At 43.8% G+C, this 17092-nt stretch overlaps 1 pseudogene; it reads right to left on the bottom strand.

Annotated features, from left to right (window-relative positions):
• Positions 1 to 13266: 13266 nt before the first annotated feature.
• LOC110258499 lies at positions 13267 to 14452 on the bottom strand (annotated as a pseudogene).
• Between the last annotated feature and the right edge of the window lie 2640 nt (positions 14453 to 17092).

Genomic DNA, 17092 nt, shown 5'->3' with positions numbered 1-17092 from the left:
TCTCAGAGCTGAAAACCAGGGCTGCATTTTCAATTCCAGAAAGATGGAGAAGATGCACATGGCCCTACTCCTTCCAGGAAGTGCAAGGAAAACCCCAGGATGTTTTATAGAAAATAAACATAAGACCATGAGAAGGAAAGAGAAGAAGGCAGATGGGTTGGGGCCAGGGACCCAAGGAAGACCACATTGGTCAGTTTAGTTTTGTTTGTTTGTTTGTTTTTCCCTTTGGTTTAGCCCTGTACTGACAGCATATGGAAGTTCCCTGTCTAGGGATCACATTGGAGCTGCAATAGACACTGGCCTGTGCCACAGCCACAGTAACAGCAACAGCAACAGCAACAGCAGATCCATGCCTTGTCCGTGACCCTACACCAGAGCTCATGGCAAAACCAGATCCTCAACCCACTGAGGGAGACCATGGGTGGAACCCACCTTCTCATGGATGAAACTAGATTTCATTACCACTGAGCCCCAACTGGAACTCTGGTCTAACAGTTCTCACAAGTTCTAACTGCTCAACCTTCAACATGCTTAGTACACTTATATTAACCTACAGTTGGGCCAAACCATCTACAACAGCAGCGACTTATATAATATAATTTTGAATATCTCATGCAATGTACTGAATACTGGAGTGAAGGTTAAAACCAGAAATGTGTCTGGGCCCATGGATGTTAAGTGTGTTGGTTGTTCACCCTCACAACTGTGTGCCTAATGGGGATCCGCATCTCACAGCCCCTGCCCAACATCCCAAGAGGATGGTACCACCTGTCACCCGGGCAAGATCAAAATTCAATGTATGGTTTCTTCAGAATATGTGCTACTTTCACACCTTCAAAAAGTTGAAATGTTGTAAATGGAACCCATGTAAGCTGAGGGCCATAAGTAGAAGAACTAGTTGGGAAAGTTAGAACTGAATAATCAATAACTAAAATAAGCTCAGTGAATGGACTCAGCATGAGAATGGAGGGAATAGAAGAAACAATCCCTGAACTGGAAACTGGGAGTATTGAAACTAACCACATCAAGCAACAGAGGGATAATAAACGAATGAACAAACAAACAAACAAACAAAAACAGAGCCTCTGGGCCTGTTGGACTCTAACCCAATTTCAGCATTTGACTCCCCAGAGTCCCAGAGAGAGAGAAGTGGGGAGGAGAGCTGTGGAAGGTAATACATTTATATGATATAATGCCTAGAATCAACATGTAGAAAACTGTATGAAACTCAATGATTATATGTAAAGAAAAATGGAAATCTAATAAAGCCCTGAACGAACCCATAAGCAGGCAGGATAAAGAGAAGAAAAATGGAACAAAAAAGAAAGCCGTAAAACAAAAATGGTAGAGTGAAGGCCTACCACATCAGTAATTGCATTCAATGTAACACGGTCAACCTACATCGGTAAAAAGAGATAAGCAGGGCTCCCACTGTGGTATTGTGGGTTAAGGACCCAGCCTTGGCGCAGCTGTGGCATGGGTTGGCACATATTGAACCCTGGCCTGGGACCTTCCATATCCCATGCGCATGGCAAACATAAAATAATCAATAAAATACAGAGAGAGAGTGAGGGAGAGAGAGAGAGAGAAAGAGATTAGCAGACTAGATTAAAAATATTTTAAGGCAGTTCCCATTGTGGCTCCGCAATGATGAGCCTGACTAGTATCCATGAGGATGTGAGTTTGATACGTTCCCTGACTCAGGGGGTTGAGGATCCAGCGTTGCTGTGAGCTCTGGTTTAGGTTGCAGACATTGCTTGGACACCCTGCTGCTGTGGCTGTGGTGTATCCCAGCAGCTGAAGCACCAATCCAACTGGACGCCTAGCCAGGGATCTTCCATTTGTCACAGGTGTGGCCCTAAAAATACATACATACATACATACATACATACAAACATACATAAAACAAGTAAATAAATATACATAGTCCCTTCTCTGAAAGGGACTGTCTAAATGCACATTGTGGACACAGAGCCAGATCAATGGAAAACCTCCCCTTTCGGGTAATGCTAAAATGTTCCATAGGATAGGGACTGGGAAGTGGGTGATTCAAAACAGGCCAGTGCTTAGTACCAGAAACAAGAGGCCTGGGACAGAACAAAGAAGAAAGATGCAGGTACCGGCGGACTGCTCTCTGGGGCATTGCCTTATATACTTATGTCCATGCAAATAAGGCATTGCCTTGGAACCAATCACAGGATGCAACTGCCCCTCCACCCCGCCCCCTGCACCAAAGTGGTGCTGACGCAAGCAGGCACAGCGCAGGTGGGTTGGGCCAGGAACTTAGGGGGCGTGGTGCCACAGAACAGCGGTCCTCAAACAGGTCCGCGAGGTGGGTATATAAGGCAAGGCCGCGCTGCCGCGGGACAGAGGGCAGTCCTTTGGAGTGCGTCGTTGGAGAAGCTGTACACTCCCGCCTCTCCTGATCTTAGAACGGTCCTGCAGGAGACTCTCCAGCGGCTGGCAGGAGCGTCTGGGCGCTTATGGTAGAGCGCCCGGAGAGAGCTGTTCTTCTCCACTGGGGGGGGAGAACCATCCCCTAGCTTGAAGAGACTCACTGTTCCAGACTTGGCACAGCAAGAATGCCGTTCCTGTTCCTATGCTGCAGCTATTTGTCTCTCGGTCAGAGCGACCTGCTGTGGGGCGAAGATCTCCGTTTCGTGCATCAAAGCTCTCTGGTGGTGTTGGAGCACAGTTACCGCCGTTTGTGGCCTGTGCTTCCCTTCTCGTGTGTTGGCAAAGACTGAGGGGAAAAGTGTGGAGCAGGGAACCCTGACTTTGTTGGATCATCGTCAGCTTCCAAGGAAAAGCCACTGAAGGTAGGTATTTTCGCTTTTTAGGGAGCTCGAGGATCGGTTTCGTTTTGATTTGAGTCAGTGACGCTTGGTTGCTGTGAGGTTTAGTTTTCGTTTCTTCCTGGGGCCTGTGAAGGATGGTGTCTGGGATTTCTAGGGCGCTTATTTCTGGCGGGTGGGCTACTGGTGGGGCTGAGCTTTTTGTTCTGCTCACACCTACTGGTTTGTTCAAGCCGCCGGTTTGGACATAGGAGTCGTGCTGTTGTTGGGCAAAAAGTAGGCGGGCTCTTTCTGCTGCTGTCTTAGCTCTTGGTATGCCAACAGGAACACACAGGGGCGCGGCCGCAGGGTTAGGAGCTAGAAGCCTCTGGGCTCTCGCGTCAAGTAATACTTGGAGGGCTCTGATGGGGTTTCTGCTCCGCGAGCGTGGCGCGGAGTCCACTTGCAGAGGCGCGCGTTTCCTGTTGCGTGTTACCAAAGCGCTGGTTTATTGGGGGTAGCATGTGATGTCCATTGAGGAAACAAATCCAAGTTCTTGTGTCTGGAACTGCAGCGGTAGCTAGGAAGCTTTTTTTTCTGGGTAGGAAAGGTTGGCAGTGTCTAGCACTATTAAATTTCCTGAACTCCTTCTGTTCTTCCAGGGAAGTGAAGCTCATTAGGAGATCTGTCTCCAGGCAACTTAAAATCAACCTGTTTGCACCTGTAGTTTCACATATTTCCCCCCCCCCCAGCCATTTACTTCCTGTGCGGAATCCCTTGTGAAAAAGCAAGTGTCTTTGGAAGTTACTGATAGATTCTAGTAAGTGTTACACCTTGATGTATTCCGCAGGCAGCAGGGTTCACTGCTGCTTATCTCCAGCTTTTTTTTTTTGTTATTGGTCTCAGGCACTCCTCCAGTCCTGAAGGACTTTAGAGACTTTAAGTTCTTTGTTGCCTGTTGGCATTTTGTGGTAATTGTTCTCTTCCCCTGTACCAAGCCATGCTCTCCCTGCCAAGGTGAAGGGGATAGGCCAGGGCCAAGTCTACCACCATTGAAGTCCTCCTAGTGAGATGCTCCCCTAGGTGAACAACCTAGCCTGACGGTACCTACCCCTAAATGTGGCCCAGAAAACTCAGACCAGGGTGTAACCTTCCAGTAGGTGATGGGGCGGGGCGCAGAGCGATGGGGATTTGAGTTGCATATTGGGGGTGTGTGGTTGGGTGTGGGTAGCCCAGGCTGGGCAGGAGAGAGGGAGTGGTCCTTCCCCCCCGCCCCCTCCGGCCTGACCTTGGGCTGTACTGGAGGAGAGCAGGCTCTGCCAATGCCTCAGTGACCTGTGGGGCGCCAAGACGCTGTTAGAAGGTTACTTTTTTTAACTTATTTTTGTGCTTTTTCTGTTTTGGTTATGGTGTTACTGTATGTCCTTTGTCGGTGTAGTTTTTCCAATTGGTGTAGAGTTTGTTTATACTACTGTTAATTTCAAGGTTACAGTGTAGTGGCTGCATAGTTTTATACATTGTATTCCACTAAGCAGACTACAATAGCTAGAAGTTACTGCAAAATATCGGCCGTGTTACCTGTGGTATGCAGTATATCCTTGTACCTTACTTGTTTTACATGGAGTGGTTTCTAGCTCTTATTGCCTTGCCTCTATCTTTTTCGTCTCCTCTCTCTCCATGCTGGTAAGCAAGTTCCTTATATCAGTGAATCTGTGCCGGTTGTCTTTGATGTTCTCTTTGTTTCCAGGTATTTAACTGCTTTGGTTTCTTCCCCCCCTTGCCTATTGTTTTTTAGTGACAGTAGTTTAGCTATCACATGATTGTGTGGTACCATTTCTGATGCTGTCATTGATTCCTGGTTTCACACTGTGATGGGGGAAAATGCTTGATATAATTTCAGTTAATCTGCTGAGGCTTGTTTTGTTGCCCAGCACGTCCAAGTATTTTTTGAAGTCTGAGTCATTTCAAGGCAAGCATACTCAAAAAATCTACATTTCATTTCCTCTCATGAGAAGACAGCTGATTATAAAGAACTAGTTGAAAGCAAATAAATGTTCCCAAGTGAGTAAAATTACAATGAGAGTTAAAATTAAAAGCTTTAGCAGTAGAAAAAACATGGGCTGAGGATTTTTTTTGTCTTTTTTGTTGTTGTTGTTGTTGTTGCTATTTCTTGGGCCGCTCCCCGCGGCATATGGAGGTTCCCAGGCTAGGGGTTGAATCGGAGCTGTAGCCACCGGCCTACGCCAGAGCCACAGCAACGTGGGATCCGAGCCGCGTCTGCAACCTACACCATAGCTCGGGGCAACGCCGGATCATTAACCCACTGAGCAAGGGCAGGGACCGAACCCGCAACCTCATGGTTCCTAGTCGGATTCGTTAACCACTGCGCCACGACGGGAACTCCTGAGGATGTTATTTTGAAGTGACTGAATTGGGTTTGTTTTTTCCTGGCGTATTTTCTTCAGTTGGGAGGTTTGGTTGTTGCAATTTTTTCTTTGTCATTTTAGGGTCACACCCGAGGCATATAGAGGTTCCCAGGCTGGGGTCTAGTTGGAACTGTAGCTGCGGGTCTCCCACCGCCACTGAAATACCAGAACCTTAACCCACTGAGCAAGGCCAGGGATCAAACCCGAAATCTCAGGGTTTCTAGCCAGATTCATTTCTTCTGTGCCAGAAAGAGAACGCTTCCTTTCTTTTGTTTTTTTTTAAACCCGAGTCAAGCATGTGTCATGATGAACTTTCTGCTTAGACATGCTTTTGATGTGTTGCATAGGTGTTGAATTGCCATGTTTTTCATTTCTGGTTTCCACCAGTGGCCAGTGATAGCTCCCAGGTTAGGGTTAAGTTGGAGCTGCAGTTGTAGGCCTCTGCTACAGCCACGGTCACCCTGGAGCCGAGCTGCATCTGCAAGCTATACTGCAATTCATGGCAACACTGGATCATTAGCCCACTGAGCAAGGCCAGGATTGAATCACCCTCCTTCGGGACCTTATGTTGGTCTCTCAGCCCATGGAGCCGTGATTGGAACTCCTGAATTGTCATGTTTTAATGTTTACGTTTCCCTTTTGATTTCTTTAGTGACCCACTGGTTGTTCCTTAGCTTACTGTTTATCCTCCGGTTATTTCTGTGTGTGCATTTTTTCGTCTTGAAGTCACTTCTATCCTCCTATCAGTATTGTCACCAAAGATGCCTGATGTCATTTCAGTTGTCCTAATTGGACCAAGGATGGGTTGTGGCCTCTGATGTGATCTCTCCTGGGAATGTTTCAAGTGCACCTAAAAGGAATCCGTATTTTCCTGTTTTCAGCATGCATGTGTGTCTGTGGATATATACAATTATCAATTTGGTCTGTTGGATGTGATGTGTCAGTCACATAAGGCCAGTGTTTTCTGACTGGTGTTTAAGTCTGGGTGAGCTATCCATTAATGTAAATGGGATGTTAGGTCCCCTACTCCTGTTTTTCCTATCAAGTTCTCCCTTTATATCCATTAATCTTTTCTTGATGGGTGCTCCTTTGTTGGGTGCCTACATGTTTACATTGTTGTATTTTCTTCATGGGTCGATCCCTTGCATTAGTTGTCTGTTTCTGGTAACAGTGATTAAAGGCTATTGCCAGGCAATAACCACATAACTCAGTTGGAATTATTCCAGAGATGCAAGGCTAGTTCAGTCTTTAAAAATAAGTCACATGAGAAATGGATGCAAAGACAAAAAGCATGGAAAATTTTCAATATGCTCATGAGGAAATCTCTCAGGAAAGGAAGAACAGAAGAGGACTTGATTTCCAGTATTAGAAAAGCACTTCAAGCTAACATCAATGCTGCTTAAAGGTGAACTGATGGAAAACTTTTCTCCTCTGATCAAAACCAGAGTGGATGCCTCTCCTAGTATTACTTTCTGCATAGTACTGGAAGTTGCAGTCAGTGTAATGTGGTAGCAAAAGGCAATGCAGTAGATGGATTGGACCAATCAGGAAAACCATTCCTCTGCACCAGTGACATGGTGGTGTCAACATTACAAGTATTTGCAAGTCGACTTTAAATTGTATTGGAAGGAGTTAATGACTTCAGTGAAACGGGAAGTGTACCATACATTCTCCTGTGTGTGTATACATGCATCCCAACTTTCCCTGAAACAACACAAAATAGGTTTGTGGCAATCCACATGTTTGGAATAGCCTTGTGCCAGAGGGATCATTGGTAGATATTTTTCCTAGTCCTGAACATTTCCTGGACCTTTCCATTTTTAAGAAAAATGAAGATTTTATTAAAACGGATGAACATTCTAGTTGCTTTTTAGTTAATTTTGTTTTGTTCTCTCCAATTAGTGGAGATCTTTACTACAGTGTTGCTACATACTAGGAGGATGAGGCCTATTTAGAAACAGTAACTAGTCTCCCTAGAAACATTTTTCGTATGATAAACATTTTCTGGACAGCAGCCATTTTGATATGTCCTGGGGAAATAAAATTCTGATACAGAAACTTATTAAGGAGTTCATTGTGTACAAGAGAAACTCTGGTACAAGCCAAACGGTAGTATAGTTTTAGAATTACAAAGCTTTACATGAAGTGTTAAGGAAAGTTGGAGCGCGAGTAAGAAACCTTAATTGCAAAGAAGATAGAGTTTGGAAAGGAAGCTGCAAAAGGTACGTTTTGATACAGAAGTCGTATGTTGTAGGGGAAGATATGATGATAATGCTATGTAGCAGTAAGTGCTGATGCTCCGTAGGCAGTTTTGTTTATCAACAGATGCATTATCTTCTTTCAACTGTAGGTGGGAGGAAACCGAGATTTAGAAGCACCAAGCAAGCTGTCCTAGTGTATTTAACTTGGACATTCTGGGGTGGAGATTCAGTTCAAACCTCATTCTTTTTTAAGGAATGTCGTTTTTTCCGTTGTCGTGGTTTTGCAGTGTCCTGTCCGTTTTGTACTGTACTGCAAGGTGACCCGGTCCCTCGTACGTGTATACATTCTCTTTCTCACAGTACCATGCTTCATCGTAAGTGACTACGTATAGTTGCCAGTGCTGTACAGCCAGATCTCATTGCTTATCCATTCCAAAGGTAATACTTTGCATCTCTTACCCCCAAATTCCCACACCCTCTCCCTTCCTCCCTCTGGGAAACCACAGGCCTGTTCTCCATGTTCATGATTTTCTTTCTGTGGAAAGGTTCCTTTGTGCTGTATGTTACATTTTGGACATACCTAAGTCATGTATTTTCTTTGGGGAAGTATCTATCTATTCAGGGTTTTTTGCCCACTTTTCAGTTGGGTGGTTGGCTCTTTTGCTGTTGAGGGGTGTAAGTTGTATGTTTTAGAGATTAGGCCCTTGTCGGTTGCATCCTTTGAAACTGTCTTTTGTCCCATTATTTAAGTTGTCTTTGTGTTTTTAGGGGTTCTCTTTGTTGTGCAAAAGTCTGTCTGATCAGGTCCCACTGGCTTCTTTCTGCGTTTATTTCTGTTGCTTTGGGAGACTGCCTTGAGAAAATATTTGTAAGGTTGACGTCAGAGACTGGCCTAGTATGTTCTCTTCTAGGAGTTTGAAAGTGTCTTCTCCTAGGTTTGCATCTCTAAGACATTTTCAGTTGATTCGTGTGTGGAGTGAAGGTGTGTTCCAGTTCCATTGGTCTTCCATGCAGCTGTCCCGTGTTCCCACCACCACTTGCTGCAAAGATGGTGTTTCTCCCCTTTTAGATTCTTGCCTCCTTCATGGAAGATGAAGTTAACTGTAGGTGTTTGGGTTTATTTGTGGGGTCTGTCTTCTGTTGGTACCAGGACCACAGTGGCTGGATGACCGTGGCTTTGGAACATTGCCTGAAGTGTGGGAGAGTCATGCCTCCTGCCTGGATTTGGTTCCTCAGGATGGCTTCGGAAAGTCCGGGTCTTCTGGGGTTCCAAATAAGATTTGGGATTGCTTGTTCTAGTTCTGTGGAAAACATCATGGGTCATTTGATAGGGATCGCCTTGAATTGGTAGATTGCTTGGGGTAGTATGGCCGTTTTTACAGCAGTAATTTTCCCACCAGGAGCACGGACTGTCTTTCCATGCCTTTGCATCCTCTTTAATGTCCTTGATTAAGGGTTTCTAGTTCTCAGCAGGTATGTGTTTCATTGCCTTGGTCAGGTGGAGTCCCAGAGATTCAGAGTCTTTGGATGACATTTTAAAAGGGATTTTGGTGTTCTTTCTCTAATATTTCATTGTTCGTAAACAGAAATGTGACGGATTTCTGGAAGTTAAGGTTCTATGTGCTGCTACTTTGTTGAATTTGTTGATCAGTTTGAGTGGTTTGTGGGCTGTTGAGTCCTTAGGGTTTTCCAGATGGCGTATGAGGTCATCTGCATACAGTGACAAATGTACCACTTCTCTTCCAATGTGGATACCATGGATTTCTTCTGTTTGTCCAAAGGCTGAGTCTAGGACTTGCAGTGCTGGGTTGCATAGCAGTGGTGAGAGTGGGCATCCTTGTCTTGTTCCAGATTTGAGTGGGAGGGTTTTCAGCTTTTCTCCATTGAGTGTTCTATTTGCTGTCTGTTTTGTAGTGAGTGGCTTTTATTATTACGTAAAGTTATACCCATTTTGGTAAGAGAGTTATGAAGAATGGATGTTGGACTAGGACAAATGCTTTGTTTGCCTCTATTGAGATGCTCTTATGCTTTTTGTTTTTTGTTAATGTGGTGTATAACGTTGACTGAGGAGTGTATATTGAACCACCCTTGTGAACCTGGGGCGAACACCACTTGGTTGTGGAGTTTTGTTTTTTTTTTTTTTTTTTCCATAGAGGTTTTTGGATTCAGGTGGTGAAAATGTTGAGAATTCTTACATCTGTATTAATCAGTGATGCAGGACTATAGTTTTTAGGGTGATAGTGACACCAAAGAATATCTTTGGGAGTGTTTCTTCAGCCTTTTGGGAAAGGTCAAAGGTGGGTATCTGTTCCTTTGTGTCTTCGGTGTAGAATTCACTTGGGAAGCCACCTGGTCCTGGACTTTTATTGGTCGGCATTTGCTCCTCCCTGAAAGCTGGAGGACACTTACATCAGTTTACCTCTGAGTGTGTTTCACAAGTACCTGGTGTTCAACAGAGTCTTTGCAGCTATACTCTGAAATCTCTGTGCTTTCAGAGATACACACCCAAACCTAGTTCTGACTTGATGACAAGGAGGCACATGGGCAGCGAACACATGGCATCATCCACGAGTTTCCTTTCCTCTTTGTACCATTCTGAGATGTCTTCCCAAAGGTGAGTGTCACACTCTGCTAGACACGATTGCTACCATGTTGAGAGGCATGTGGAAAATGCCACATCCTCCAGCTGTCCCCAACTACGCCTGATCATCTCTGTCCCATCCCTAAAGCCTTGAGGATCTCTCTGCCTCCTACACCTTAAAATTCCTATACTTACCTTGATCTCCCTCTGGGGAGAAGGTACCTTAGAGCCCTTTCTCCACTGTCTGGCCATGGCCTCAAAACCTTACCGTCAGCACAAACCTGAGTGGGATGTAACTCTGAGTGAGGGAGGCTTCTATTTAGGGTCCAAAGATTGGGGGGGGGTGTGGAGGGTGGTCTCATGGCTGGTTCCATAGCAAAGGTACACCACTGCATTATTTCGCATGGTTCTTTGGGTAGACGAGGCTCAGCTGGATGGTTCTGCTCCTTGGAATTTTGGCAATGGTAGCGTCATCTGGGGGATTATGTAGGTGGACTGTCAAAAAGGGTCTGGGCAGAGATGCCTGTTGTCAATTGGGAGTTCTTCTAGGCATGCCAACTGGAGGCACGTGACTTCTTCCCATGGCTTTGGGCATCCCACAACATGGAAGCTGGGCTCCAAAAGGACTCATCCTGTTGTAGGAGGTGAGCATTCCAAAAGAAAGTTGCCCAACTCTCTAATACTCAGATTTTGTCCTTACGTACCTCTTCCCCTGTATGCTGTTGACTACCCCATAGTGTTCCTCTTCTCTCTACCTTTGTATCTCTTGATGAGAATATCAGCATGAACATTTAGAGGGGGAAAAAATGCAGGCCATGTTTGAATTCACATTCCCATGAACAGTTCCACCTTTGGTAGGTAGAGAAGCTATAGAAAATGGCCGTTTACAAATGCTCCTAGCATCTTACTGCTAGGGAACACATGGTCATGTAGTCAATGCCAAATGTTCCCTGGTGATACAAAGCCAAAACGTATCAGAAGCAGGTGAAAGATAGAGGGCTTTTTGGAGGAAGGGAGTTTTTAAGCCTCATCTGACGCAGAGGGCATATACCCAGAGTATATACGCAGAGGTGATAACGCCCTGCTTCTGAGTATACAATACATGCAATGCAGACAATAACCCATGGAGTGATGTCTTTCCAAGTTGATGTCTTGAGCATAGAAAAAGCAGGAAGCATATCTTTGTGTCTCAGTGTTCCTGTAGACACGCTGTAGTGAATAATACAAATGCTATTTTCAGCTTTTGTTCCAGGGTCTATTTTGTAAATTCCTATGCATGAGTCTTGCTCAAAGCCTCAATAGTAAGCCACTCATGGATTTGTGACAGAGGGTGGAGGAGATAACTGAGTGTTCGTTACATGGGATCCTTGCTGAATAACGTTGGAATACAGAGTGTGTCTAATGACTGAAACTAAGTCACGGTATTATAAAATACATTGTTGTCATAGGAAATGAAAATGAATAAAGCTCTATAGGTGCCAAGAGTGTGGGTGCCAGAAAACGGGGCCTTAGGGCTCAAACTTGAAAGCACGGAGCTAAGAGTATGAAAGAGTAGAATATAGCGATCCTGGAAAAACCATGATTTCCCCTTGGAATGCCAAGGAGGTTAAGCTGGGAAAGAAGTTCAGATAGTGAAGGGTTATGGGCCCTGTGAAGGGACAAACAGGCCTGCTGTAAACGTTAAGGCTTTGCTGAGATTAGATCGGACGATGGTTAGAGCAAACTGTTCATCATACACCCCTCATAAGATACACTCCGGTGTTGGTTTAGCAAGCTGTATCCATACTCTTTGGTGTTTTTACCCCCCCTCCACACACACTTTGATGCACAGCCTTTGTTTCACAATCCTAATAAAAGATAGACCCTGCGTTTCCTTGGGGCTCTTGCTGGTTACAGCATTAGTCATCTCTATGTCGTTTTCAAGTTGCTCTTGTCACATATGATCACAAGAGATTCTTTCAAAGGGGAAAGTTTTGGACAGTGCACTGCAGCATATATTCCCATAGAAATCCCATAGCATTATTTAAAATTCATGGCCTGAGGTTGCAGTGAGTACAGATGTAGCATTCACAGAAGATAGGACAGAGCTGGAATATGGAGCGCATGTTATATAAGCAACCATGATCTTGGAAATAGCCAGCTAGGGCAAAGAAATGAAGGGGAGGAAAAACGAGGAAGTGAGTAAAGTTACTACCCACGGTGGCTGCTTTCATGCAGATTCAATCCCCATTTTGATTTAAGAACCAGATGATCTACCCACAGAAATGGTATTATTACATACAGGAAGTTAGCTTTTTCAAAACAGCTGTGGGAGTTTGCATTGTGTCTCTGTGGTAACAAACCTGAGTGTAGTATCCATGAGGACATGGAGTCCATCCCTGGTCCCATTCAGTGGGTTAAGGATCTGGCTTTACCAGAAGCTGCAGTGCATGTTGCCTGTGTGGCTCAGATCCTGCGTTGCTCTGGTGTAGGAAACAGCTACAGGTCCAATGCAAGCCCTAGCCTGGGAGTTTGGATATGCTGCGGGTGTGGCCCTAAAAAGACAAAGAACAAAACAAAACCACACAACTAGATGAGCAGTGCTAAGGGCCTTTGAGGTCTAACTGAAAGAGGATTCCACTGAAACACGTTACTCCAAAGGAACGATACTGGACCAAAATTCTCATTTCCTCGTTTGCAAGATGGAAATAATGTTGTTGGCTCAAGAGATTTGTGTGAGCCTCTGAGGAGGTAATATATTTGCAGTGTGCCTGACATAGGAGGAGTACCTAGGCATGGTCAGCTATTTTTATGTCATCCTCATCAATAAATAATATATAACACCTTTAAAAAACTAAAGATAATATTCACAGTAGTAACCCCAGAATCTTCAAGATTTTATTTGCTATGTAATTTGAATTAAGGGGGAATAATACACCAAAATGCCCCTGCTGTGATTGGCAAGCTTCTGGAACATTGGTTGGAAATCGTTCAGCCCTGAAAATCCAAATGGCCACCACTGTAGCCTCATTAGTCATTCCCTCTTTTATAACATGATACTCATTGGCGTTCCATGGTTAGAATTACCCATCATTTACTGATGTTATGGAGCCATAGTAATGCTTTCTTTGATTTCCTATGTGGCATTTCATTCATTGAAATACAAGGGGAAGACAAAGGCTAATGATTGGACACACTCTTCCAAGTCTTTTAGGCCAATTATGAAGGTCAAAGTACCCAGTGATGAAGATAGATTTTTTTTTTTTTTTTTTTTTTGTAAAATGTTCCCACATTGGTGAGGGGAATACGCAGCATACGTTACATACCCGAGATGAAAATGTCTACCCTATTTGACAGTTTTTCTGAGTATGCCTCTCCTTATTTCTCTTGGGACATCTTTGTTCCAAAGGCTATATAGAGCAAAAGGTTTAACAGGGGACTCACAAAGATATAGAAAACTGCTAGCATTTTGCCTTGTTCTACGGATGCTTCAGAAGGAGGCCTCCGATATATGCAGAAGGGCATCCCATAAAAAAGAGTGACAGCCTGCAGATGGGACCCAGCGCTGGAGAAAGCCTCGGGCCTCCCTTCATCAGAGCTGTTACGCAGAACGGCTGTGAAAATAAAAACGTCGGAGGTGAGGACGAGGACAATGGTGTGAGAGAACAGCAGAGGTTGAAACCAGCTACTGCGAACATGGCAGTCGTGTTTTCATACATATCTGAGCAGGGAAGGATGAAGAGAGGTGGATCAGCACAATACAAGCAGTTGATTTCATTGGGTCCCAGGAAGGAGAGACAGGGCATCAGGATGGTCTGGGCTCGACCAGTTGCAAAGCCATGACTATAAGGGTAGCCGTGAGAGAGAGGCAGACACTTTGGGACATTCTGCTCCCATAGAGCAAGGGTTGGCAAACGGCCATGGTCAGAAGCCATGACTGTGATCACGTCATCTGTGGTTTGTAGGAGCCATCATGTGTGATCACCAGGACGATCAATGAAAAAGTGGAACTGGATAGAGCAACCAAGAAAGGAAATTTGTTTTCCCTTCCCTTGGATAAGAAATGCACCAGCATCTGAGGAGTGACCTTGGTGGCATGACACAGACCTACAAAGCAGAGGTAGGTGGCTGAGGAAGAAGCACACTGGAGTGTGAAGCATTGAGTCACTGTGCAGTAGCAGACTGGTAGGGACATTGCCAATTACTAAGGTAAGGTAAATGACAAGGCATACCACCAGCAGGACAGGCTGCACCTCAGCTACATCTGTCAGTCCCAGAAGCCTCCGCTTGGTCATCACCTCTGAGTAGTTGTCCTTTTCACATTGTTTGCGTCCCTTGCAGTGAGGTCTGAAGGAAAGGAAATATGCCTGCATTTGCCTTTAGTTTTTTTGCTGCTACTCCCATCATGGCATCTGCTACTTAGGTCTCTCAACCCTGTAACTACATGGGGCATAAAGAAATAGCTTGGGAGTCTCTGCTGTGGCTCAGGGGGTTAAGAATCTGCCTGGAGCAGCTCAGGGTGCTGTGGAGATGTGCATTGATGCTGATGTACTGGGCAGCGGGTCAAAGGCTGTGGCATGAGCACAGGTGCCTTTTAGGTTGCCTCTGCAGCTTGGATTCAATTCCTAGCCTAAGAACTTCCATGTGCCCCTGGTAGAACCATGTGAAAAAAGAAAAAAAGACAGAAGGAAAGAGCCTTAGTGATAAGCATGTGATTGATGTTTTCAATATGTAATGTAATGTAGAGATCCTTTATATAAAAGCAGTCATTTTTAAATGCTTTTCTGCAAGACTTTTCACATTGGAAAAACCTTTGTCTTTTCTGCAGATGTCATTATATACATTGTTGACTTAGGGTCCCTTTAAACATTGCTCTTCTTTGAATATATGATCCTATGTGTTTTAACATGCCTTTTGATGTGGTATCTAAAGTGTCCGTCCTTGAGGTTCAGGGGCTTTCACAGCTGCGTGACGGGAAAGGAAGTGGAACTGAGATAATGCACAGATTCTCTTAGAAGCAGAGTGTGTCTATGTGCCCCTCTAAACTCAAGGTCATTTTCAGGGGGGGGTCTCTCCCCCTGTGGTGCCTAAACAGGTTCCCCACACTTGGCTATCTCAAGTCGTTAGACTCCACTCCTGATAGGCTTAGTCTTGAGGAACACAGAGAATTATTGGGGGCAATACTTGGTAGGACACACAAATGAATCGATCCAACAGCAGTGGCTCAGTTTGCTGAAGAGGTGTAGGGTCAATCCCCAGCCTGGTACAGTGGGTTAAGGATCTGGCATTGCCACAAGTGTGGCTCAGACTTGATTCCTTGCCTGGGAATTTCCATATGCTGTCCAAAAAAAAAGAAGAAAAAAAAATGAACAGACACCAGAAGGGTCATTTTTCCAAACAAGACTTATGCATGGTTAAAAGACACATGAAAAGAGGTTCAACATCACTAATCATCAAAGATATGTAAATAAAAAGTGCAAGGAGTTATAACCTCACACCTGTCAGAATGGCTATCATTAAAGACATAAGTAACGAGTGTTGGTGGGGATGTGGAGAAAAGGGAACCCTCATACACTGTTGGGGGGATTGCAAATTGGTACATCACTGTGGAAAACAGGATGAAATTACCTTGAAAGTAAAAATGCAGCTATCACATGACCCCAAAATTCCACTCTTTGGTATACTTCAAAGAAAATTAAAACAAATTAAAAAGATATATAGAGAGAGATACATGGATATAGATAAAGATATAGATATATATATAGCAATGGTTAGAGTAGCATGATTTACAACAGCCAAGATATGGCATCAATCTGAGCATCCATCAACAGGTAAATGGATAAAGCAGAAGTGGTGCACACACACAATGGAATAATAATCAGCCATGAAAAAATGAATGTTGCCATCAGAAATGACATGGAAGGACCTGAAGGGTATCATACTTTGTGAAGTACTAAGACAGAGAAAGAAATCTACTGTAGACAGAGAAAGAAATCTACTGTAAGTTATCACTTATATGTGGAATATAGTGATGGCAAACAAACAAACAAACAAAAATAACAAAACAGAGTCACAGTTACAGAGAACAAACTAGTGGTTACCAAAGGGGAGAGAGAAGTGGGGAGTGGCAGAGTTCCCACTGTGAAGCAGCAAAAACAAATCCAACTAGTATCTATGAAGATTCAGGTTGGATCCATGGCCTTTCTCAGTGGGTCTGGGATCTGGTATTGCCGCAAGCTGTGGTGTAGGCTGCAGACATGGCTCAGATCCTGCATCGTGGTGGCTGTGGCATAGGCCAGTGGCTGTAGCTCTGATTCAACCCCTAACCTGGGTATTTCCATATGCAGTGGGTGCAGCCCTTGGAAAAAAAAAAAAAAGAAGGGGGGGATAGCAACACAGAGGTAAGAGATTAAAAGTTACATACTATTAGGTATATAAAATAAGCTACAATGTTATATTGTATATCAGAAGATATATAGCCAATATTTTATAATAAGTTTTCTACTGTATAATCTGTAAAGTTACTATATAGCTATGCTGTGCATTTGAAAAAAAATTTAAATTGTAAATCAACTATACTGTAATAAAAACAATAAAAATATCAATCAATGAATACAGACTCAGCATATAGCTGACATATATTCACATAACAATTCTGCACTGGTCAGGACCAAAAAAAAAAAAAAAAAAAAGGAACAAAGTTCGAAAAGGTTTACTTACAAACATATACCAAGCAGACATACTTTCTTATGTATGAATGAAGGGGCATGATATTTATAGACTTTGAAAGGAAAAAAAATCCTTAAATTGTAAGTCCAGATAAATCTTTCATGAATAAATATTACAAAAAATGTTAGATAAACAAAGAGCAGGGCAAATATCCAGTAAGCCACCTCCAAAATATTGGAATGACTTAAAACATGGATTTTAGAAAACAGACATGATAAACACAAAGTTCTGAAGAACTACAATTAACTAAAATAAAGATTGACCCAATTTGTATTTTTCAACAGGGATGACATTATCCCTAGAGGACATTTGGCAAAGTCTGCAGACATTTTCGACTGTTACAACTAGGCAGAGTTTGCAAAATATCCTACGATGCTCAGGACAGCTTCCCATAATAAAGAA

This window comes from Sus scrofa, unplaced genomic scaffold, assembly GCF_000003025.6.
Source record: "Sus scrofa isolate TJ Tabasco breed Duroc unplaced genomic scaffold, Sscrofa11.1 Contig2187, whole genome shotgun sequence".
Classification (NCBI taxonomy): domain Eukaryota; kingdom Metazoa; phylum Chordata; class Mammalia; order Artiodactyla; family Suidae; genus Sus; species Sus scrofa.
Note: the sequence above shows the minus strand (reverse complement) of the source record. Positions and strands in the feature narration are given on the sequence as shown.